Source organism: Mesoplodon densirostris, chromosome Y (genome assembly GCF_025265405.1).
Source record: "Mesoplodon densirostris isolate mMesDen1 chromosome Y, mMesDen1 primary haplotype, whole genome shotgun sequence".
Classification (NCBI taxonomy): Eukaryota; Metazoa; Chordata; class Mammalia; order Artiodactyla; family Ziphiidae; genus Mesoplodon; species Mesoplodon densirostris.
This window is the reverse complement of record NC_082682.1, coordinates 10,572,499-10,599,251: the sequence shown is the minus strand read 5'-3', so window position 1 is coordinate 10,599,251 and position 26,753 is coordinate 10,572,499.

Here is a 26,753-nt window from a genome sequence, read left to right as displayed (position 1 = left end):
TGTCCTCACAGTGAAATCAAAATGCTCCATGACCTCTGGCATCAAAATGTTCCAAACCCTTGTGATCACAATGTTCCATCACGCTTGTCATCAGAACGCCCCATGACACTCGTGTTCAACATTATCTGTGGACTTCTCATCACAATGCTCCATGCCCTTTTCATCACAATGCTCCATGCCATTGTCATCACAATACTCCACAAGATGGTCATCAGAATGCTCCATGACACTTGTCATCACAATGCTCCATGACCACTGTTATCACAATACTCCATGACACCTGTCCTCACAATGCTCCATGCCCCTTGTTACTACAGTGCTCCATGACACTCATAATCACAATTATCCAAGGTCTTCGCATCACAATGCTCCACGGTCTTGCCATCACAATGCTCCATGCCCTTGTCATCACAAAGCTCCATGACACATGTCATCAGAATGCTCCTTGGCCCTCTCATCACAATGCTCCATGCCTTTGTCATCACTATGCTCCTAGACCCCTGTAATCAAAATCCTCCATGACCCCTGGCATCACAGTGCAACATCCCCATCATCATAATGCTTCATGCTATTTTCATCACAATGAAATCAAAATGCTCCATGACCACTCTCATCAGAATGCTCCAAATGCTTGTGATCACAATGTTCCATAACACTTGTCATCACAACGCTCAATGACGCTCATCATCACGATTATCCATGGTCTTCTCATCACAATGCTCCATGACCTTTGTCATCACAATGCTCATTACACTTGTCATCAAAATGCTCCCTGACACTTGTCGTCAGTATGCTCCTTGAAGCCTGTCATGACAAGGCTCCATGCCTTTTTCATCCCAATGATCCATGCCTTTTTAATCACAAGGCTCCAAGAACACTGCACTCACAATGCTCCATGCCCTTGTCATCACAAAGGCCATGATGCATGTCATCAGAAAGCTCCATGGCCTTCTCATCACAATGCTCCATGCCCTTGTCATCACAATACACCAAGACCCCTGTAATCACAGTGTTCCATGCCCCTTATCATCAGAATGCCCCAGGAGATTTGTCATCACAAGGCTCCATGGTCTTCTCATAACAATGCTCCAGAACCTTGTCTTCACAGTGCTCCATTCCCTTATCATCAAAATGCTCCATGACACCTGTCATCACATTACTCCATGAATATTTTCCCCACAATGCTCCATGCCTTTGTCAGCAAAATGCTACATGACCTTGTCATCACAATGCTCCATGCCCCGTTTCATCAGAATGCTCCATGAGACTTGTCATCACAAGGCTCCATGGTCTACTCATCACAATGCTCCAGGATCTTGTCATCACAATGCTCCTTTCCCTTTTCATCACAATGCTCCATGAAACCTGTCATCACAATACTCCATGAACATTTTAAGCCCAATGCTCCATACCCTTGTCATCCCAATGCTCAATGACCACTGTAATCACCATGCTCCATACCTTTTAGCAAAATCCTACATGAACTTGCCATCACAATGCTCCATGCACTTGTCAACACATTCCTCCATGAACCTTGGGATCACATTGCCACATACACTTGTCATCACAATGCTGCATGCTCCTTGAAATCACAGTGCTCCATGACCCCTGTCATCACAATGCTACAAACACTTGTGATCACAATGCTCCATAACACTAGGCATCACAATGCTCCATGCCATTGCCATCACAATGCTTCATGACCATTGTTATCACAATGCTCAATACACTTGTCATCACAATGCTCACTGATACGTGTCGTCAGAATGCTCCTTGAAACCTGTCATGAAAAGGCTCCATGCCTTTTTCATCACAATGCTACATGCCCTTTTCATCACAATGCCCCATGCCATTGTCATCACAATACTCCACAAGATGGTCATCAGAATGCTCCATGACACTTGTCATCACAATGCTCCATGACCCCTATCATCACAATGCTCCATAACAGCTGTCCTCACAATGCTCCATGCCCCTTGTCATTACAGTGCTCCAAGACACTCGTCATCACAATTATCCATGGTCTTCTCATCACAATGCTCCACGGTCTTGCCGTCACAATGCTCCATGCCCTGGTCATCCCAATGCTCCATGCCCATTGTCATCACAATTCTCCACCTTCTTGTCATCACTATGGTCCATGACACTTCTCATCAGAATGTTACATGTTCTTGTCATCACAATCCTCCATGCACTTGTCATCGCAATGCTCCATGACCCTTGTCATAGCAAGCTCTATGCGCTTGTCATCACAGTGCTTCACGACATTGTCATCAAAATTCTCAATGACCCTTGGCATCACAATGTTCCATGCTCTTGTCATCACAATGCTCCATGCCATTGTCATCACAATGGACCCTGACATATGTCATCACAATGCTCCCTGACACCTGTCGATACAATATTCCATGACCTTGTCATCACAATGATCCATGCCTCTTTTCATCACAATGCTCCATGACCCCTGTCCTCAATGCTGCATGACCACTGTCATCACAACGCTCCATGACCCCTGACAAAACAATGATCCGGGACTCTTGTCAGCAAAATTCTCCATGAGCATTGTCATCTCAATGCTCCATGAAACCTGTAATCACAGTAAATCATGACGCCTGTCATCACAGTGCTCCTTGACACTTGTCATCACGATGCTCCATGCCTTTGTCATCAAAATGTTACATGACCTTGTCATCACAATGCTCCCTGCCCTTCTCATCACAATGTACCACGCCCTGACATCAATATGCTTCATGACCTTTGTTATTACAAAGCTCCATGACCTTTGGCATCACAGTGATCCATGCCCCTGTCATCACAATGCTCCATGAAAGCTCTCATCACATTGCTCCATGCCCTTGTCATCACAAAGCTCCATGCGGCTTGTCATCACAATGCTCCATGCCCTTCTCATCACAATGATCCATGCCATAGTCATTACATTCCTCCATGACCCATGTATCACAATGTTCCTTGCCCTTGTCATCACAATGCTCCATGCCCACTCTCATCAAAATAATCCATGAATCTTCTCAGACCAATGCTCTATGCCCTTGTTATCACAATGCTCCATTACGCATGTCATAACAATGCTCCATGACTTCGGCCATCACAATGTTCCACGGCCTTGTCATCACAAGGCTCCATGACACTTGTCATCTCAATGCCCCAAGACCCATGCAATTACAATGCTCCATGTCCTTGTCATCACAAAACTCCATGACGCATGTCATCAGAATGCTCCTTGGCCCTCTCATCACAATGCTACATACACTTGTCATCACGATGATCCTAGACCCCTGTAATCACAATCCTCCATGCTCCCTGGCATCACAGTTCACCATCCCCATCATCATAATGCTTCATGCTATTGTCATCACAATGAAATCAAAATGCTCCATGACCTCTGGCATCAAAATGTTCCAAACCCTTATGATCACAATGTTCCATCACACTTGTCATCAGAACACCCCATGACACTCGTGTTCAACATTATCTGTGGACTTCTCATCGCAATGTTCCATGCCCTTTTCATCACAATGCTCCATGCCATTGTCATCACAATACTCCACAAGATGGTCATCAGAATGCTCCATGACACTTGTCATCACAATGCTCCATGACACCTGTCCTCACAATGCTCGATGCCCCTTGTCATTACAGTGCTCCAAGACACTCGTCATCACAATTATGCAAGGTCTTCGCATCACAATGCTCCACGGTCTTGCCATTACAAAGCTCCATGCCCTGGTCATCCCAATGCTCCATGTCCATTGTCATCACAATTCTCAACATCCTTGTCATCACAAAGGACCATGACACTTCTCATCATAATGTTACATGCTCTTGTCATCACAATTCTCCATGCACTTGTCATCACAATGCTCCATGACCCTTGTCATAGCAAGCTCCATGCACTTGTCATCACAGTGCTTCACGACCTTGTCATCAAAATTCTCAATGGCCCTTGGCATCACAATGCTCTATGTCCTTGTCATCACAATGCTCCATGCCATTGTCATCACAATGGACCCTGACATATGTCATCACAATATTCACTGACACCTGCCTTCACAATACTCCTTCATCTTGTCATCATAATGATCCATTCCCTTGTCATCACAATGCTCCAAAACCCCTGTAATCACAATGCTCCATGCCCCTTGTCATCTCAATACTCCATGGACACTTTACTCACAATGCACTATGACTATCATCATAATGCTTCATGTTATTGTCATCACAATGAAATCAAAATGCTCCATGACCTCTCTCATCAGAATGCTCCAAACGCTTCTTATCACAATTTTCCATAACACTTGTCATCACAACGCCCAATGACGCTCATCATCACAATTATCCTTGGTCTTCTCATCACAATGCTCCATGAAATTTGCCATCACAATGCTCTATACTCATGTCATCACAATGCTCCCTGACACTTGTCGTCAGTATGCTCCTTGAAGCCTGTCATGACAAGGCTTCATGCCTTTTTCATCACAATGATCCATGCCCTTTTCATCACAAGGCTCCAAGAACACTGCACTCACAATACTCCATGCCCTTGTCATCACAAAGGCCATGATGCATGTCATCAGAAAGCTCCATGGCCTCCTCATCACAATGCTCCATGCCCTTGTCCTCAAAATACTCCAAGAACCCTGTAATCACAGTGTTCCATGTCCCTTATCATCAGAATGCTCCATGAGATTTGTCATCACAAGGCTCCATGGTCTTCTCAAAACAGGGCTCCAGAACCTTGTCATCACAGTGCTCCATTCCCTTATCATCACAATGCTCCATGACACCTGTCATCACATTACACCATGAATATGTTCCCCACAATGCTCCATGCCTTTGTCAGCAAAATGTTACATGACCTTGTCATCACAATGCTCCATGCCCCGTTTCATCAGAATGCTCCATGAGACTTGTCATCACAAGTCTCCATGGTCTACTCATCACAATGCTCCAGGATCTTGTCATCACAATGCTCCATGAAACCTGTCATCACAATACTCCATGAACATTTTAAGCCCAATGCTCCATACCCTTGTCATCCCAATGCTCAATGACCACTGTAATCACCATGCTCCATGCCTTTGTCAGCAAAATCCTACATGACCTCGCCATCACAATGCTCCATGCGCTTGTCATCACAATCCTCCATGAAACTTGGGATCACATTGCTCCATACACTTGTCATCACAATGCTCCATGCTCTTTGAAATCACAGTGTTCCATGACCTCTGTCATCACAATGCTACAAACACTTGTGATCACAATGCTCCATAACACTTGGCATCACAATGCTCCATGCCATTGTCATCACAATACTCCACAAGATGGTGATCAGAATGCTCCATGACACTTGTCATCACAATGTTCCATGACCCCGTCCACACAATGCTCCATGACAGCTGTCCTCACAATGCTCCATGCCCCTTGTCATTACAGTGCTCCAAGACACTCGTCATCACAATTATCCATGGTCTTCTCATCACAATGCTCCACGGTCTTGCCATCACAATGCTCCATGCCCTGGTCATCCCAATGCTCCATGTCCATTGTCATCACAATTCTCCACGTCCTTGTCATCACAATGGTCCATGACACTTCTCATCATAATGTTACAAGCTCTTGTCATCACAATCCTCCATGCACTTGTCATCGCAATGCTCCATGACCCTTGTCATAGCAAGCTCCATGCGCTTTTCATCACAGTGCTTCACGAACTTGTCATCAAAATTCTCCATGGCCCTTGGCATCACAATGCTCCATGTCCTTGTCATCACAATGTTCCTTGCCTTTGTCATCACAATTCTCCAGGCCCACTCTTATCACAATAATCCATGAAACTTCTCAGACCAATGCTCTATGCCCTTGTTATCACAATGATCAATTACCCCTGTCATAACAATGCTCCATGACCACGGCCATCACAATATTCCACGGCCTTCTCATCACAATGCTCCATGCCCTTGTCATCAAAATACTCCAAGACCCCTGTAATCACAGTGTCCCATGTCCCTTATCATCAGAATGCTCAATGAGATTTGTCATCACAAGGCTCCATGGTCTTCTCATAACAATGCTCCAGAAACTTGTCATCACATTGTTCCATTCCCTTATCATCACAATGCTCCATGACCCTTGTCATCACATTACACCATGAATATTTTCCCCACAATGCTCCATGCCTTTGTCAGCAAAATGCTACATGACCTTGTCATCACAATGCTCCATGACCCTTTTCATCAGAATGCTCCATGAGACTTGTCATCATAAGGCTCCATGGTCTGCTCATCACAATGCTCCAGGATTTTGTCATCAGAATGCTCCTTTCCCTGTTCCTCACAATGCTCCATGAAACCTGTCATCACAATACTCCATGAACATTTTAAGCCAATGCTCCATACTCTTGTCATCCCAATGCTCAATGACCACTGTAATCACCATGCTCCATGCCTTTGTCAGCAAAATCCTACATGAACTTGCCATCACAATGCTCCATGCGCTTGTCATCACAATCCTCCATGAAACTTGGATTCACATTGCCCCATACACTTGCCATCACAATGCTCCATGCGCTTGTCAACACATTCCTCCATGAACCTTGGGATCACATTGCCACATACACTTGTCATCACAATGCTCCTTTCCCTTTTCATCACAATGCTCCATGAAACCTGTCATCACAATACTCCATGAATATTTTAAGCCCAATGCTCCATACCCTTGTCATCCCAATGCTCAATGACCACTGTAATCACCATGCTCCATACCTTTGTAACAAAATCCTACATGAACTTGCCATCACAATGCTCCATGCACTTGTCAACACATTCCTCCATGAACCTTGGGATCACATTGCCACATACACTTGTCATCACAATGCTGCATGCTCCTTGAAATCACAGTGCTCCATGACCCCTGTCATCACAATGCTACAAACACTTGTGATCACAATGCTCCATAACACTAGGCATCACAATGCTCCATGCCATTGCCATCACAATGCTTCATGACCATTGTTATCACAATGCTCAATACACTTGTCATCACAATGCTCACTGATACGTGTCGTCAGAATGCTCCTTGAAACCTGTCATGAAAAGGCTCCATGCCTTTTTCATCACAATGCTACATGCCCTTTTCATCACAATGCTCCATGCCATTGTCATCACAATACTCCACAAGATGGTCATCAGAATGCTCCATGACACTTGTCATCACAATGCTCCATGACCCCTATCATCACAATGCTCCATAACAGCTGTCCTCACAATGCTCCATGCCCCTTGTCATTACAGTGCTCCAAGACACTCGTCATCACAATTATCCATGGTCTTCTCATCACAATACTCCACGGTCTTGCCGTCACAATGCTCCATGCCCTGGTCATCCCAATGCTCCATGTCCATTGTCATCACAATTCTCCACCTTCTTGTCATCACTATGGTCCATGACACTTCTCATCATAATGTTACATGTTCTTGTCATCACAATCCTCCATGCACTTGTCATAGCAATGCTCCGTGACCCTTGTCATAGCAAGCTCTATGCGCTTGTCATCACAGTGCTTCACGACATTGTCATCAAAATTCTCAATGACCCTTGGCATCACAATGTTCCATGCTCTTGTCATCACAATGCTCCATGCCATTGTCATCACAATGGACCCTGACATATGTCATCACAATGCTCCCTGACACCTGTCTATACAATATTCCATGACCTTGTCATCACAATGATCCATGCCTCTTTTCATCACAATGCTCCATGACCCCTGTCCTCACAATGCTGCATGACCACTGTCATCACAATGCTCCATGACCCCTGACAAAACAATGATCCGGGACACTTGTCAGCAAAATTCTCCATGAGCATTGTCATCTCAATGCTCCATGAAACCTGTAATCACAGTAAATCGTGACGCCTGTCATCACAGTGCTCCTTGACACTTGTCATCACGATGCTCCATGCCTTTGTCATCAAAATGTTACATGACCTTGTCATCACAATGCTCCCTGCCCTTCTCATCACAATGTACCACGCCCTGACATCAATATGCTTCATGACCTTTGTTATCACAAAGCTCCATGACCTTTGGCATCACAGTGATCCATGCCCCTGTCATCACAATGCTCCATGAAAGCTCTCATCACATTGCTCCATGCCCTTATCATCACAAAGCTCCATGCCGCTTGTCATCACAATGCTCCATGCCCTTCTCATCACAATGCTCCATGCCATAGTCATTACATTCCTCCATGACCCATGTATCACAATGTTCCTTGCCCTTGTCATCACAATGCTCCATGCCCACTCTCATCAAAATAATCCATGAATCTTCTCAGACCAATGCTCTATGCCCTTGTTATCACAATGCTCCATTACGCATGTCATAACAATGCTCCATGCTCTTTGAAATCACAGTGTTCCATGACCTCTGTCATCACAATGCTACAAACACTTGTGATCACAATGCTCCATGACCCTTGTCATCACATTACACCATGAATATTTTCCCCACAATGCTCCATGCCTTTGTCAGCAAAATGTTACATGACCTTGTCATCAAAATGCTCCATGCCCCGTTTCATCAGAATGCTCCATGAGACTTGTCATCACAAGGCTCCATGGTCTACTCATCACAATGCTCCAGGATCTTGTCATCACAATGCTCCTTTCCCTTTTCATCACAATGCTCCATGAAACCTGTCATCACAATACTCAATGAACATTTTAAGCCCAATGCTCCATACCCTTGTCATCCCAATGCTCAATGACCACTGTAATCACCATGCTCCATGCCTTTGTCAGTAAAATCCTACATGACCTCGCCATCACAATGCTCCATGCGCTTGTCATCACAATCCTCCATGAAACTTGGGATCACATTGCTCCATGCTCTTTGAAATCACAGTGTTCCATGACCTCTGTCATCACAATGCTACACACACTTGTGATCACAATGCTCCATAACACTTGGCATCACAATGCTCCATGTCCATTGTCATCACAATTCTCCACGTCCTTGTCATCACAATGGTCCATGACACTTCTCATCATAATGTTACAAGCTCTTGTCATCACAATCCTCCATGCACTTGTCATCGCAATGCTCCATGACCCTTGTCATAGCAAGCTCCATGCGCTTTTCATCACAGTGCTTCACGAACTTGTCATCAAAATTCTCCATGGCCCTTGGCATCACAATGCTCCATGTCCTTGTCATCACAATGTTCCTTGCCTTTGTCATCACAATTCTCCAGGCCCACTCTTATCACAATAATCCATGAAACTTCTCAGACCAATGCTCTATGCCCTTGTTATCACAATGATCAATTACCCCTGTCATAACAATGCTCCATGACCACGGCCATCACAATATTCCACGGCCTTCTCATCACAATGCTCCATGCCCTTGTCATCAAAATACTCCAAGACCCCTGTAATCACAGTGTCCCATGTCCCTTATCATCAGAATGCTCAATGAGATTTGTCATCACAAGGCTCCATGGTCTTCTCATAACAATGCTCCAGAAACTTGTCATCACATTGTTCCATTCCCTTATCATCACAATGCTCCATGACCCTTGTCATCACATTACACCATGAATATTTTCCCCACAATGCTCCATGCCTTTGTCAGCAAAATGCTACATGACCTTGTCATCACAATGCTCCATGACCCTTTTCATCAGAATGCTCCATGAGACTTGTCATCATAAGGCTCCATGGTCTGCTCATCACAATGCTCCAGGATTTTGTCATCAGAATGCTCCTTTCCCTGTTCCTCACAATGCTCCATGAAACCTGTCATCACAATACTCCATGAACATTTTAAGCCAATGCTCCATACTCTTGTCATCCCAATGCTCAATGACCACTGTAATCACCATGCTCCATGCCTTTGTCAGCAAAATCCTACATGAACTTGCCATCACAATGCTCCATGCGCTTGTCATCACAATCCTCCATGAAACTTGGATTCACATTGCCCCATACACTTGCCATCACAATGCTCCATGCGCTTGTCAACACATTCCTCCATGAACCTTGGGATCACATTGCCACATACACTTGTCATCACAATGCTCCTTTCCCTTTTCATCACAATGCTCCATGAAACCTGTCATCACAATACTCCATGAATATTTTAAGCCCAATGCTCCATACCCTTGTCATCCCAATGCTCAATGACCACTGTAATCACCATGCTCCATACCTTTGTAGCAAAATCCTACATGAACTTGCCATCACAATGCTCCATGCACTTGTCAACACATTCCTCCATGAACCTTGGGATCACATTGCCACATACACTTGTCATCACAATGCTGCATGCTCCTTGAAATCACAGTGCTCCATGACCCCTGTCATCACAATGCTACAAACACTTGTGATCACAATGCTCCATAACACTAGGCATCACAATGCTCCATGCCATTGCCATCACAATGCTTCATGACCATTGTTATCACAATGCTCAATACACTTGTCATCACAATGCTCACTGATACGTGTCGTCAGAATGCTCCTTGAAACCTGTCATGAAAAGGCTCCATGCCTTTTTCATCACAATGCTACATGCCCTTTTCATCACAATGCTCCATGCCATTGTCATCACAATACTCCACAAGATGGTCATCAGAATGCTCCATGACACTTGTCATCACAATGCTCCATGACCCCTATCATCACAATGCTCCATAACAGCTGTCCTCACAATGCTCCATGCCCCTTGTCATTACAGTGCTCCAAGACACTCGTCATCACAATTATCCATGGTCTTCTCATCACAATACTCCACGGTCTTGCCGTCACAATGCTCCATGCCCTGGTCATCCCAATGCTCCATGTCCATTGTCATCACAATTCTCCACCTTCTTGTCATCACTATGGTCCATGACACTTCTCATCATAATGTTACATGTTCTTGTCATCACAATCCTCCATGCACTTGTCATCGCAATGCTCCGTGACCCTTGTCATAGCAAGCTCTATGCGCTTGTCATCACAGTGCTTCACGACATTGTCATCAAAATTCTCAATGACCCTTGGCATCACAATGTTCCATGCTCTTGTCATCACAATGCTCCATGCCATTGTCATCACAATGGACCCTGACATATGTCATCACAATGCTCCCTGACACCTGTCTATACAATATTCCATGACCTTGTCATCACAATGATCCATGCCTCTTTTCATCACAATGCTCCATGACCCCTGTCCTCACAATGCTGCATGACCACTGTCATCACAATGCTCCATGACCCCTGACAAAACAATGATCCGGGACACTTGTCAGCAAAATTCTCCATGAGCATTGTCATCTCAATGCTCCATGAAACCTGTAATCACAGTATATCGTGACGCCTGTCATCACAGTGCTCCTTGACACTTGTCATCACGATGCTCCATGCCTTTGTCATCAAAATGTTACATGACCTTGTCATCACAATGCTCCCTGCCCTTCTCATCACAATGTACCACGCCCTGACATCAATATGCTTCATGACCTTTGTTATCACAAAGCTCCATGACCTTTGGCATCACAGTGATCCATGCCCCTGTCATCACAATGCTCCATGAAAGCTCTCATCACATTGCTCCATGCCCTTATCATCACAAAGCTCCATGCCGCTTGTCATCACAATGCTCCATGCCCTTCTCATCACAATGATCCATGCCATAGTCATTACATTCCTCCATGACCCATGTATCACAATGTTCCTTGCCCTTGTCATCACAATGCTCCATGCCCACTCTCATCAAAATAATCCATGAATCTTCTCAGACCAATGCTCTATGCCCTTGTTATCACAATGCTCCATTACGCATGTCATAACAATGCTCCATGCTCTTTGAAATCACAGTGTTCCATGACCTCTGTCATCACAATGCTACAAACACTTGTGATCACAATGCTCCATGACCCTTGTCATCACATTACACCATGAATATTTTCCCCACAATGCTCCATGCCTTTGTCAGCAAAATGTTACATGACCTTGTCATCAAAATGCTCCATGCCCCGTTTCATCAGAATGCTCCATGAGACTTGTCATCACAAGGCTCCATGGTCTACTCATCACAATGCTCCAGGATCTTGTCATCACAATGCTCCTTTCCCTTTTCATCACAATGCTCCATGAAACCTGTCATCACAATACTCCATGAACATTTTAAGCCCAATGCTCCATACCCTTGTCATCCCAATGCTCAATGACCACTGTAATCACCATGCTCCATGCCTTTGTCAGTAAAATCCTACATGACCTCGCCATCACAATGCTCCATACGCTTGTCATCACAATCCTCCATGAAACTTGGGATCACATTGCTCCATGCTCTTTGAAATCACAGTGTTCCATGACCTCTGTCATCACAATGCTACACACACTTGTGATCACAATGCTCCATAACACTTGGCATCACAATGCTCTATGCCATTGTCATCACAATACTCCACAAGATGGTGATCAGAATGCTCCATGACACTTGTCATCACAATGTTCCATGACCCCGTCCACACAATGCTCCATGACAGCTGTCCTCACAATGCTCCATGCCCCTTGTCATTACAGTGCTCCAAGACACTCGTCATCACAATTATCCATGGTCTTCTCATCACAATGCTCCACGGTCTTGCCATCACAATGCTCCATGCCCTGGTCATCCCAATGCTCCATGTCCATTGTCATCACAATTCTCCACGTCCTTGTCATCACAATGGTCCATGACACTTCTCATCATAATGTTACAAGCTCTTGTCATCACAATCCTCCATGCACTTGTCATCGCAATGCTCCATGACCCTTGTCATAGCAAGCTCCATGCGCTTTTCATCACAGTGCTTCACGAACTTGTCATCAAAATTCTCCATGGCCCTTGGCATCACAATGCTCCATGTCCTTGTCATCACAATGTTCCTTGCCTTTGTCATCACAATTCTCCAGGCCCACTCTTATCACAATAATCCATGAAACTTCTCAAACCAATGCTCTATGCCCTTGTTATCACAATGATCAATTACCCCTGTCATAACAATGCTCCATTACCACGGCCATCACAATATTCCACGGCCTTCTCATCACAATGCTCCATGCCCTTGTCATCAAAATACTCCAAGACCCCTGTAATCACAGTGTCCCATGTCCCTTATCATCAGAATGCTCAATGAGATTTGTCATCACAAGGCTCCATGGTCTTCTCATAACAATGCTCCAGAAACTTGTCATCACATTGTTCCATTCCCTTATCATCACAATGCTCCATGACCCTTGTCATCACATTACACCATGAATATTTTCCCCACAATGCTCCATGCCTTTGTCAGCAAAATGCTACATGACCTTGTCATCACAATGCTCCATGACCCTTTTCATCAGAATGCTCCATGAGACTTGTCATCATAAGGCTCCATGGTCTGCTCATCACAATGCTCCAGGATTTTGTCATCAGAATGCTCCTTTCCCTGTTCCTCACAATGCTCCATGAAACCTGTCATCACAATACTCCATGAACATTTTAAGCCAATGCTCCATACTCTTGTCATCCCAATGCTCAATGACCACTGTAATCACCATGCTCCATGCCTTTGTCAGCAAAATCCTACATGAACTTGCCATCACAATGCTCCATGCGCTTGTCATCACAATCCTCCATGAAACTTGGATTCACATTGCCCCATACACTTGCCATCACAATGCTCCATGCGCTTGTCAACACATTCCTCCATGAACCTTGGGATCACATTGCCACATACACTTGTCATCACAATGCTCCTTTCCCTTTTCATCACAATGCTCCATGAAACCTGTCATCACAATACTCCATGAATATTTTAAGCCCAATGCTCCATACCCTTGTCATCCCAATGCTCAATGACCACTGTAATCACCATGCTCCATACCTTTGTAGCAAAATCCTACATGAACTTGCCATCACAATGCTCCATGCACTTGTCAACACATTCCTCCATGAACCTTGGGATCACATTGCCACATACACTTGTCATCACAATGCTGCATGCTCCTTGAAATCACAGTGCTCCATGACCCCTGTCATCACAATGCTACAAACACTTGTGATCACAATGCTCCATAACACTAGGCATCACAATGCTCCATGCCATTGCCATCACAATGCTTCATGACCATTGTTATCACAATGCTCAATACACTTGTCATCACAATGCTCACTGATACGTGTCGTCAGAATGCTCCTTGAAACCTGTCATGAAAAGGCTCCATGCCTTTTTCATCACAATGCTACATGCCCTTTTCATCACAATGCTCCATGCCATTGTCATCACAATACTCCACAAGATGGTCATCAGAATGCTCCATGACACTTGTCATCACAATGCTCCATGACCCCTATCATCACAATGCTCCATAACAGCTGTCCTCACAATGCTCCATGCCCCTTGTCATTACAGTGCTCCAAGACACTCGTCATCACAATTATCCATGGTCTTCTCATCACAATACTCCACGGTCTTGCCGTCACAATGCTCCATGCCCTGGTCATCCCAATGCTCCATGTCCATTGTCATCACAATTCTCCACCTTCTTGTCATCACTATGGTCCATGACACTTCTCATCATAATGTTACATGTTCTTGTCATCACAATCCTCCATGCACTTGTCATCGCAATGCTCCGTGACCCTTGTCATAGCAAGCTCTATGCGCTTGTCATCACAGTGCTTCACGACATTGTCATCAAAATTCTCAATGACCCTTGGCATCACAATGTTCCATGCTCTTGTCATCACAATGCTCCATGCCATTGTCATCACAATGGACCCTGACATATGTCATCACAATGCTCCCTGACACCTGTCTATACAATATTCCATGACCTTGTCATCACAATGATCCATGCCTCTTTTCATCACAATGCTCCATGACCCCTGTCCTCACAATGCTGCATGACCACTGTCATCACAATGCTCCATGACCCCTGACAAAACAATGATCCGGGACACTTGTCAGCAAAATTCTCCATGAGCATTGTCATCTCAATGCTCCATGAAACCTGTAATCACAGTAAATCGTGACGCCTGTCATCACAGTGCTCCTTGACACTTGTCATCACGATGCTCCATGCCTTTGTCATCAAAATGTTACATGACCTTGTCATCACAATGCTCCCTGCCCTTCTCATCACAATGTACCACGCCCTGACATCAATATGCTTCATGACCTTTGTTATCACAAAGCTCCATGACCTTTGGCATCACAGTGATCCATGCCCCTGTCATCACAATGCTCCATGAAAGCTCTCATCACATTGCTCCATGCCCTTATCATCACAAAGCTCCATGCCGCTTGTCATCACAATGCTCCATGCCCTTCTCATCACAATGATCCATGCCATAGTCATTACATTCCTCCATGACCCATGTATCACAATGTTCCTTGCCCTTGTCATCACAATGTTCCATGCCCACTCTCATCAAAATAATCCATGAATCTTCTCAGACCAATGCTCTATGCCCTTGTTATCACAATGCTCCATTACGCATGTCATAACAATGCTCCATGACTTCGGCCATCACAATGTTCCACGGCCTTGTCATCACAAGGCTCCATGACACTTGTCATCTCAATGCCCCAAGACCCATGCAATTACAATGCTCCATGTCCTTGTCATCACAAAACTCCATGACGCATGTCATCAGAATGCTCCTTGGCCCTCTCATCACAATGCTCCATACACTTGTCATCACGATGCTCCTAGACCCCTGTAATCACAATCCTCCATGCTCCCTGGCATCACAGTTCACCATCCCCATCATCATAATGCTTCATGCTATTGTCATCACAATGAAATCAAAATGCTCCATTACCTCTGGCATCAAAATGTTCCAAACCCTTATGATCACAATGTTCCACCACACTTGTCATCAGAACACCCCATGACACTCGTGTTCAACATTATCTGTGGACTTCTCATGGCAATGCTCCATGCCCTTTTCATCACAATGCTCCATGCCATTGTCATCACAATACTCCACAATATGGTCATCAGAATGCTCCATGACACTTGTCATCACAATGCTCCATGAACACTGTCCTCACAATGCTCGATGCCACTTGTCATTACAGTGCTCCAAGTCACTCGTCATCACAATTATGCAAGGTCTTCGCATCACAATGCTCCACGGTCTTGCCATTACAAAGCTCCATGCCCTGGTCATCCCAATGCTCCATGTCCATTGTCATCACAATTCTCAACATCCTTGTCATCACAAAGGACCATGACACTTCTCATCATAATGTTACATGCTCTTGTCATCACAATTCTCCATGCACTTGTCATCACAATGCTCCATGACCCTTGTCATAGCAAGCTCCATGCACTTGTCATCACAGTGCTTCACGACCTTGTCATCAAAATTCTCAATGGCCCTTGGCATCACAATGCTCTATGTCCTTGTCATCACAATGCTCCATGCCATTGTCATCACAATGGACCCTGACATATGTCATCACAATGTTCACTGACACCTGCCTTCACAATACTCCTTCATCTTGTCATCATAATGATCCATGCCCTTGTCATCACAATGCTCCAAAACCCCTGTAATCACAATGCTCCATGCCCCTTGTCATCTCAATACACCATGGACACTTTATTCACAATGCATTATGACCATCATCATAATGCTTCATGTTATTGTCATCACAATGAAATCAAAATGCTCCATGACCTCTCTCATCAGAATGCTCCAAACGCTTCTTATCACAATGTTCCATAACACTTGTCATCACAACGCCCAATGACGCTCATCATCACAATTATCCTTGGTCTTCTCATCACAATCCTCCATGAAATTTGCCATCACAATGCTCTATACTCATGTCATCACAATGCTCCTTGACACTTGTCGTCAGTATGCTCCTTGAAGCCTGTCATGACAAGGCTTCATGCCTTTTTCATCACAATGATCCATGCCCTTTTCATCACAAGGCTCCAAGAACACTGCACTCACAATGCTCCATGCCCTTGTCATCACAAAGGCCATGATTCAGGTCATCAGAAAGCTCCATGGCCTTCTCATCACAATGCTCCATGCCCTTGTCATCAAAATACTCCAAGAACCCTGTAATCACACAGTTCCATGTCCCTTATCATCAGAATGCTCCATGAGATTTGTCATCACAAGGCTCCATGGTCTTCTCAAAACAGGGATCCAGAACCTTGTCATCACAGTGCTCCATTCCCTTATCATCACAATGCTCCATGACACCTGTCATCACATTACTCCATGAATATTTTCCCCAAAATGCTCCATGCCTTTGTCAACAAAATGCTACATGACCCCAGTCATCACTATGCTCCATGCCCCTTTTCATCAGAATGCTCCATGAGACTTGTCATCACAAGGCTCCATGGTCTACTCATCAAAATGCTCCAGGATTTTGGCATCACAATGCTCCTTTCCCTTTTCCTCACCATGCTCCATGAAACCTGTCATCACAATACTCCATGAACATTTTAAGCCCAATGCTCCATACCCTTGTCATCCCAATGCTCAATGACCACTGTAATCACCATGCTCCATGCCTTTGTCAGCAAAATCCTACATGACCTCGCCATCACAATGCTCCATGCGCTTGTCATCACAATCCTCCATGAAACTTGGGATCACATTGCTCCATACACTTGTCATCACAATGCTCCATGCTCTTTGAAATCACAGTGTTCCATGACCTCTGTCATCACAATGCTACAAACACTTGTGATCACAATGCTCCATAACACTTGGTATCACAATGCTCCATGCCATTGTCATCACAATACTCCACAAGATGGTGATCAGAATGCTCCATGACACTTGTCATCACAATGTTCCATGACCCCGTCCTCACAATGCTCCATGACAGCTGTCCTCACAATGCTCCCTGCCCCTTGTCATTGCAGTGCTCCAAGACACTCGTCATCACAATTATCCATGATCTTCTCATCACAATGCTCCACCGTCTTGCCATCACAATGCTCCATGCCCTGGTCATCCCAATGCTCCATGTCCATTGTCATCACAATTCTCCACGTCCTTGTCATCACAATGGTCCATGACACTTCTCATCATAATGTTACAAGCTCTTGTCATCACAATCCTCCATGCACTTGTCATCGCAATGCTCCATGACCCTTGTCATAGCAAGCTCCATGCGCTTTTCATCACAGTGCTTCACGAACTTGTCATCAAAATTCTCCATGGCCCTTGGCATCACAATGCTCCATGTCCTTGTCATCACAATGTTCCTTGCCTTTGTCATCACAATGCTCCAGGCCCACTCTTATCACAATAATCCATGAAACTTCTCAGACCAATGCTCTATGCCCTTGTTATCACAATGATCAATTACCCCTGTCATAACAAAGCTCCATGACCACGGCCATCACAATATTCCACGGCCTTGTCATCACAAGGCTCCATGACACTTGTCATCTCAGTGTTCCAAGAACACTGCAATTACAATGCTCCAAGCCCTTGTCATCACAAAGCTCCATGACGCATGTCATCAGAATGCTCCTTGGCCTTCTCATCACGATGCTCAATGCCCTGGTCATCACGATGCTCCTAGACCCCTGTCATCACAATCGTCTATGCACCCTGGCGTCACACTACTCCATCCCCATCATCATAATACTTCATGCTATTGTCATCACAATGAAATCAAAATGCTCCATGACCTCTGGCATCACAATGCTCCAAACCCTTGTGATCACAATGTTCCATCACACTTGTCATCACAACGCCCCATGACGCTCGTCTTCACCATTATCTGTGGACTTTTCATCACAATGCTCCATGCCCTTTTCATCACAATGCTCCATGCCATTGTCATCACAATACTCCACAAGATGGTCATCAGAATGCTCCATGACACTTGTCATCACAATGCTCCATGACCCCTATCCTCACAATGCTCCATGCCCCTTGTCATTACAGTGCTCCAAGACACTCGTCATCACAATTATCCAAGGTCTTCGCATCACAATGCTCCACGGTCTTGCCATCACAAAGCTCCATGCCCTGGTCATCCCAATGCTCCATGTCCATTGTCATCACAATTCTCAACGTCCTTGTCATCACAATGGTCCATGACACTTCTCATCATAATGTTACATGCTCTTGTCATCACAGTCCTCCATGCACTTGTCATCGCAATGCTCCATGAGCCTTGTCATAGGCAAGCTCCATGCGCTTGTCATCACAGTGCTTCTCGAGTTTGTCATCAAAATTCTCAATGGCCCTTGGCATCACAATGCTCCATGCCATTGTCATCACTATTGACCCTGACATATGTCATCACAGTGCTCTCTGACACCTGCCTTCACAATACTCCTTGATCTTGTCATCATAATGATCCATGCCCTTGTCATCGCAATGCTCCAATACCCCTGTAATCACAATGCTCCATGCCCCTTTTCATCTCAGTGCTCCATGAAAACTGTCATCACAATGCACCATGTCCATCATCATAATGCTTCATGCTATTGTCATCACAATGAAATCAAAATGTTCCATGACCTCTGTCATCACAATGCCCCAAACCCTTGTGATCACTATGTTCCATAACACTTGTCATCATGACGCTCGTCTTCACCGTTATCTGTGGACTTCTCATCACAATGCTCCATGCCCTTGTCATCACAAAGCTCCATGACGCATGTCATCAGAATCCGCCATGGCCTTCTCATCACAATGCTCCATGCCCATGTCAGCACAATGCTCCAAGACCCCTTTAATCACAATGCTCCATAACCCTTTTCATCTCAATGCTCCATGGACCCCTTCATCACAATGCACCATGACCAGCATCAAAATGCTTCATGTTATTATCATCACAAGGAAACCAAAATGCTCCATGACCTCTTTTATCACGATGCTCCTATACCCCTGTAATCACAATCCTCCATGCCCCCTGGCATCACAGTGCACCATCCCCATCATCATAATGCTTCATGCTATTGTCATCACAATGAAATCAAAATGCTCCATGACCTCTGGCATCACAATGCTCCAAACCCTTGTGATCACAATGTTCCATCACACTTGTCATCACAACGCCCCATGACACTCGTCTTCACCATTATCTGTAGACTTTTCATCACAATGCTCCATGCCTTGTTCATCACAGTGCTCCATGCCATTGTCATCACAATAGTCCACAAGATGGTCATCAGAATGCTCCATGACACTTGTCATCACAATGCTCTATGACCCCTGTTATCACAATGCTCCATGACACCTGTCCTCACAATGCTCCATGCCCCTTGTCATTACAGTGCTCCATGACACTCATCATCACAATTATCCAAGGTCTTCGCATCACAATGCTCCATGGTCTTGCCATAACAATGCTCCATTCCCTTGTCATCACAAAGCTCCATGATGCATGTCATCAGAATGCTCCTTGGCCCTCTCATCTCAATGCTCCATGCCCTTGTCATCACTATGCTCCTAGACCCCTGTAATCAAAATCTTCCATGCCCCCTGGCATTACAGTGCAACATCCCCATCATCATAATGCTTCATGCTATTATCATCACAATGAAATCAAAATGCTCCATGACCTCTCTCATCAGAATGCTCCAAATGCTTGTGATCACAATGTTCCATTACACTTGTCATCACAATGCTCAATGATGCTCGTCATCACAATTATCCATGGTCTTCTCATCACAATGCTCCATGACCTTTGTCATCACAATGCTCAATACACTTGTCATCAAAATGCTCCCTGACACTTGTCGTCAGTATGCTCCTTGAAGCCTGGCATGAAAATGCTCCATGCCATTTTCATCCCAATGATCCATGCCTTTTTCATCACAAGGCTCCAAGAACACTGCACTCACAATGCTCCATGCCCTTGTCATCACAAAGGCCATGATGCATGTCATCAGAAAGCTCCATGGCCTTCTCATCACAATGCTCCATGCCCTTGTCATCACAATACTCCAAGACCCCTGTAATCACAGTGTTGCATGTCCCTTATCATCAGAATGCCCCAGGAGATTTGTCATCACAAGGCTCCATGGTCTTCTCATAACAATGCTCCAGAACCTTGTCATCACAGGGCTCCATTCCCTTATCATCACAATGCTCCATGGCACCTGTCATCACATTACTCCATGAATATTTTCCCCACAGTGCTCCATTCCTTTGTCAGCAAATTGCTACATGACCTTGTCATCACAATGCTCCATGCCATTGTCATCACAATGGACCCTGACATATGTCATCACAATGCTCCCTGACACTTGTCTATACAATATTCCATGACCTTGTCATCACAATGATCCATGCCTCTTTTCATCACAATGCTCCATGACCCCTGTCCTCACAATGCTGCATGACCACTGTCATCACAACGCTCCATGACCCCTGACAAAACAATGATCCGGGACTCTTGTCAGCAAAATTCTCCATGACCATTGTCATCCCAATGCTCCATTTAACCTGTAATCACAGTGAATCGTTACGCCTGTCATCACAGTGCTCCTTGACACTTGTCATCACGATGCTCCATGCCTTTGTCATCCAAATGTTACATGACCTTGTCATCACAATGCTCCCTGCTTTTCTCATCACAATGTACCACGCCCTGACATCAATATGCTTCCTGACCTTTGTCATCACAAAGCTCCATGACCTTTGGCATCACAGTGATCCATGCCCCTGTCATAACAATGCTCCATGAAAGCTCTCATCACATTGCTCCATGCCCTTGTCATCACAAAGCTCCATGACCTTTGGCATCACAGTGATCTATGCCACTTTCATCACAATGCTCCATGAAAACTCTCATCGCATTGCTCCGTACCCTTGTCATCACAAAGCTCCATGACGCTTGTCATCACAATGTTCCATGCCCTTCTCATCACAATGCTCCATGCCATATTCATTACATTCCTCCATGTCCCATGTATAACAATGGTTCTTGCCCTTGTCATCACAATGCTCCATGCCCACTCTCATCACAATAACCCATGAATCTTCTCAGACCAATGCTCTATGCCCTTGTCATCACAATGCTCCATTACGCATGTCATAACAATGCTCCATGACTTCGGCCATCACAATGTTCCACGGCCTTGTCATCACAATGCTCCATACACTTCTCATCACGATGCTCCTAGACCCCTGTAATCGCAATCCTCCATGCTCCCTGGCATGACAGTTCACCATCCTCATCATCATAATGCTTCATGCTATTGTCCTCACAGTGAAATCAAAATGCTCCATGACCTCTGGCATCAAAATGTTCCAAACCCTTGTGATCACAATGTTCCATCACGCTTGTCATCAGAACGCCCCATGACACACTTGTTCAACATTATCTGTGGACTTCTCATCACAATGCTCCATGCCCTTTTCATCACAATGCTCCATGCCATTGTCATCACAATACTCCACAAGATGGTCATCAGAATGCTCCATGACACTTGTCATCACAATGCTCCATGACCACTGTTATCACAATACTCCATGACACCTGTCCTCACAATGTTCCATGCCCCTTGTTACTACAGTGCTCCATGACACTCATAATCACAATTATCCAAGGTCTTCACATCACAATGCTCCACGGTCTTGCCATTACAATGCTCCATGCCCTTGTCATCACAAAGCTCCATTACGCATGTCATCACAATGCTCCCTGCCCTTCTCATCACAATGTACCACGCCCTGACATCAATATGCTTCCTGACCTTTGTCATCACAAAGCTCCATGAACTTTGGCATCACAGTGATCTATGCCACTTTCATCACAATGCTCCATGAAAACTCTCATCGCATTGCTCCGTACCCTTGTCATCACAAAGCTCCATGACGCTTGTCATCACAATGTTCCATGCCCTTCTCATCACAATGCTCCATGCCATAGTCATTACATTCCTCCATGTCCCATGTATAACAATGGTTCTTGCCCTTGTCATCACAATGCTCCATGCCCACTCTCATCACAATAACCCATGAATCTTCTCAAACCAATGCTCTATGCCCTTGTCATCACAATGCTCCATTACGCATGTCATAACAATGCTCCATGACTTCGGCCATCACAATGTTCCACGGCCTTGTCATCACAATGCTCCATACACTTCTCATCACGATGCTCCTAGACCCCTGTAATCGCAATCCTCCATGCTCCCTGGCATGACAGTTCACCATCCTCATCATCATAATGCTTCATGCTATTGTCCTCACAGTGAAATCAAAATGCTCCATGACCTCTGGCATCAAAATATTCCAAACCCTTGTGATCACAATGTTCCATCACGCTTGTCATCAGAACGCCCCATGACACTCGTGTTCAACATTATCTGTGGACTTCTCATCACAATGCTCCATGCCCTTTTCATCACAATGCTCCATGCCATTGTCATCACAATACTCCACAAGATGGTCATCAGAATGCTCCATGACACTTGTCATCACAATGCTCCATGACCACTGTTATCACAATACTCCATGACACCTGTCCTCACAATGCTCCATGCCCCTTGTTACTACAGTGCTCCATGACACTCATAATCACAATTATCCAAGGTCTTCGCATCACAATGCTCCACGGTCTTGCCATCACAATGCTCCATGCCCTTGTCATCACAAAGCTCCATTACGCATGTCATCAGAATGCTCCTTGGCCCTCTCATCATAATGCTCCATGCCTTTGTCATCACTATGCTCCTAGACCCCTGTAATCAAAATCCTCCATGCCCCCTGGCACCACAGTGCAACATCCCCATCATCATAATGCTTCATGCTATTGTCATCACAATGAAATCAAAATGCTCCATGACCACTCTCATCAGAATGCTCCAAATGCTTGTGATCACAATGTTCCATAACACTTGTCATCACAACGCTCAATGACGCTCATCATCACAATTATCCATGGTCTTCTCATCACAATGCTCCATGACCTTTGTCATCACAATGCTCATTACACTTGTCATCAAAATGCTCCCTGACACTTGTCGTCAGTATGCTCCTTGAAGCCTGTCATGACAAGGCTTCATGCCTTTTTCATCACAATGATCCATGCCCTTTTCATCACAAGGCTCCAAGAACACTGCACTAACAATGCTCCATGCCCTTGTCATCACAAAGCCATGATTCAGGTCATCAGAAAGCTCCATGGCCTTCTCATCACAATGCTCCATGCCCTTGCCATCAAAATACTCCAAGAACCCTGTAATCACAGTGTTCCATGTCCCTTATCATCAGAATGCTCCATGAGATTTGTCATCACAAGGCTCCATGGTCTTCTCAAAACAGGGCTCCAGAACCTTGTCATCACAGTGCTCCATTCCCTTATCATCACAATGCTCCATGACACCTGCCATCACATTACTCCATGAATATTTTCCCCAAAATGCTCCATGCCTTTGTCAGCAAAATGCTACATGACCCCAGTCATCACTATGCTCCATGCCCCTTTTCATCAGAATGCTCCATGATACTTGTCATCACAAGGCTCCATGGTCTACTCATCAAAATGCTCCAGGATTTTGGCATCACAATGTTCCTTTCCCTTTTCCTCACCATGCTCCATGAAACCTGTCATCACAATACTCCATGAACATTTTAAGCCCAATGCTCCATACCCTTGTCATCCCAATGCTCAATGACCACTGTAATCACCATGCTCCATGCCTTTGTCAGCAAAATCCTACATGACCTCGCCATCACAATGCTCCATGCGCTTGTCATCACAATCCTCCATGAAACTTGGGATCACATTGCTCCATACACTTGTCATCACAATGCTCCATGCTCTTTGAAATCACAGTGTTCCATGACCTCTGTCATCACAATGCTACAAACACTTGTGATCACAATGCTCCACAACACTTGGCATCACAATGCTCCATGCCATTGTCATCACAATACTCCACAAGATGGTGATCAGAATGCTCCATGACACTTGTCATCACAATGTTCCATGACCCCGTCCTCACAATGCTCCATGACAGCTGTCCTCACAATGCTCCATGCCCCTTGTCATTACAGTGCTCCAAGACACTCGTCATCACAATTATCCATGGTCTTCTCATCACAATGCTCCACGGTCTTGCCATCACAATGCTCCATGCCCTGGTCATCCCAATGCTCCATGTCCACTGTCATTACAATTCTCCACGTCCTTGTCATCACAATGGTCCATGACACTTCTCATCATAATGTTACAAGCTCTTGTCATCACAATCCTCCATGCACTTGTCATCGCAATGCTCCATGACCCTTGTCATAGCAAGCTCCATGCGCTTTTCATCACAGTGCTTCATGAACTTGTCATCAAAATTCTCCATGGCCCTTGGCATCACAATGCTCCATGTCCTTGTCATCACAATGTTCCTTGCCTTTGTCATCACAATGCTCCAGGCCCACTCTTATCACAATAATCCATGAAACTTCTCAGACCAATGCTCTATGCCCTTGTTATCACAATGATCAATTACCCCTGTCATAACAAAGCTCCATGACCACGGCCATCACAATATTCCACGGCCTTGTCATCACAAGGCTCCATGACACTTGTCATCTCAGTGTTCCAAGAACACTGCAATTACAATGCTCCAAGCCCTTGTCATCACAAAGCTCCATGACGCATGTCATCAGAATGCTCCTTGGCCTTCTCATCACGATGCTCAATGCCCTGGTCATCATGATGCTCCTAGACCCCTGTCATCACAATCGTCTATGCACCCTGGCGTCACACTACTCCATCCCCATCATCATAATACTTCATGCTATTGTCATCACAATGAAATCAAAATGCTCCATGACCTCTGGCATCACAATGCTCCAAACCCTTGTGATCACAATGTTCCATCACATTTGTCATCACAATGCCCCATGACGCTCGTCTTCACCATTATCTGTGGACTTTTCATCACAATGCTCCATGCCCTTTTCATCACAATGCTCCATGCCATTGTCATCACAATACTCCACAAGATGGTCATCAGAATGCTCCATGACACTTGTCATCACAATGCTCCATGACCCCTATCCTCACAATGCTCCATGCCCCTTGTCATTACAGTGCTCCAAGACACTCGTCATCACAATTATCCAAGGTCTTCGCATCACAATGCTCCACGGTCTTGCCATCACAAAGCTCCATGCCCTGGTCATCCCAATGCTCCATGTCCATTGTCATCACAATTCTCAACGTCCTTGTCATCACAATGGTCCATGACACTTCTCATCATAATGTTACATGCTCTTGTCATCACAGTCCTCCATGCACTTGTCATCGCAATGCTCCATGGCCCTTGTCATAGGCAAGCTCCATGCGCTTGTCATCACAGTGCTTCACGAGTTTGTCATCAAAATTCTCAATGGCCCTTGGCATCACAATGCTCCATGCCATTGTCATCACTATTGACCCTGACATATGTCATCACAATGCTCTCTGACACCTGCCTTCACAATACTCCTTGATCTTGTCATCATAATGATCCATGCCCTTGTCATCGCAATGCTCCAATACCCCTGTAATCACAATGCTCCATGCCCCTTTTCATCTCAGTGCTCCATGAAAACTGTCATCACAATGCACCATGTCCATCATCATAATGCTTCATGCTATTGTCATCACAATGAAATCAAAATGTTCCATGACCTCTGTCATCACAATGCCCCAAACCCTTGTGATCACTATGTTCCATAACACTTGTCATCATGACGCTCGTCTTCACCGT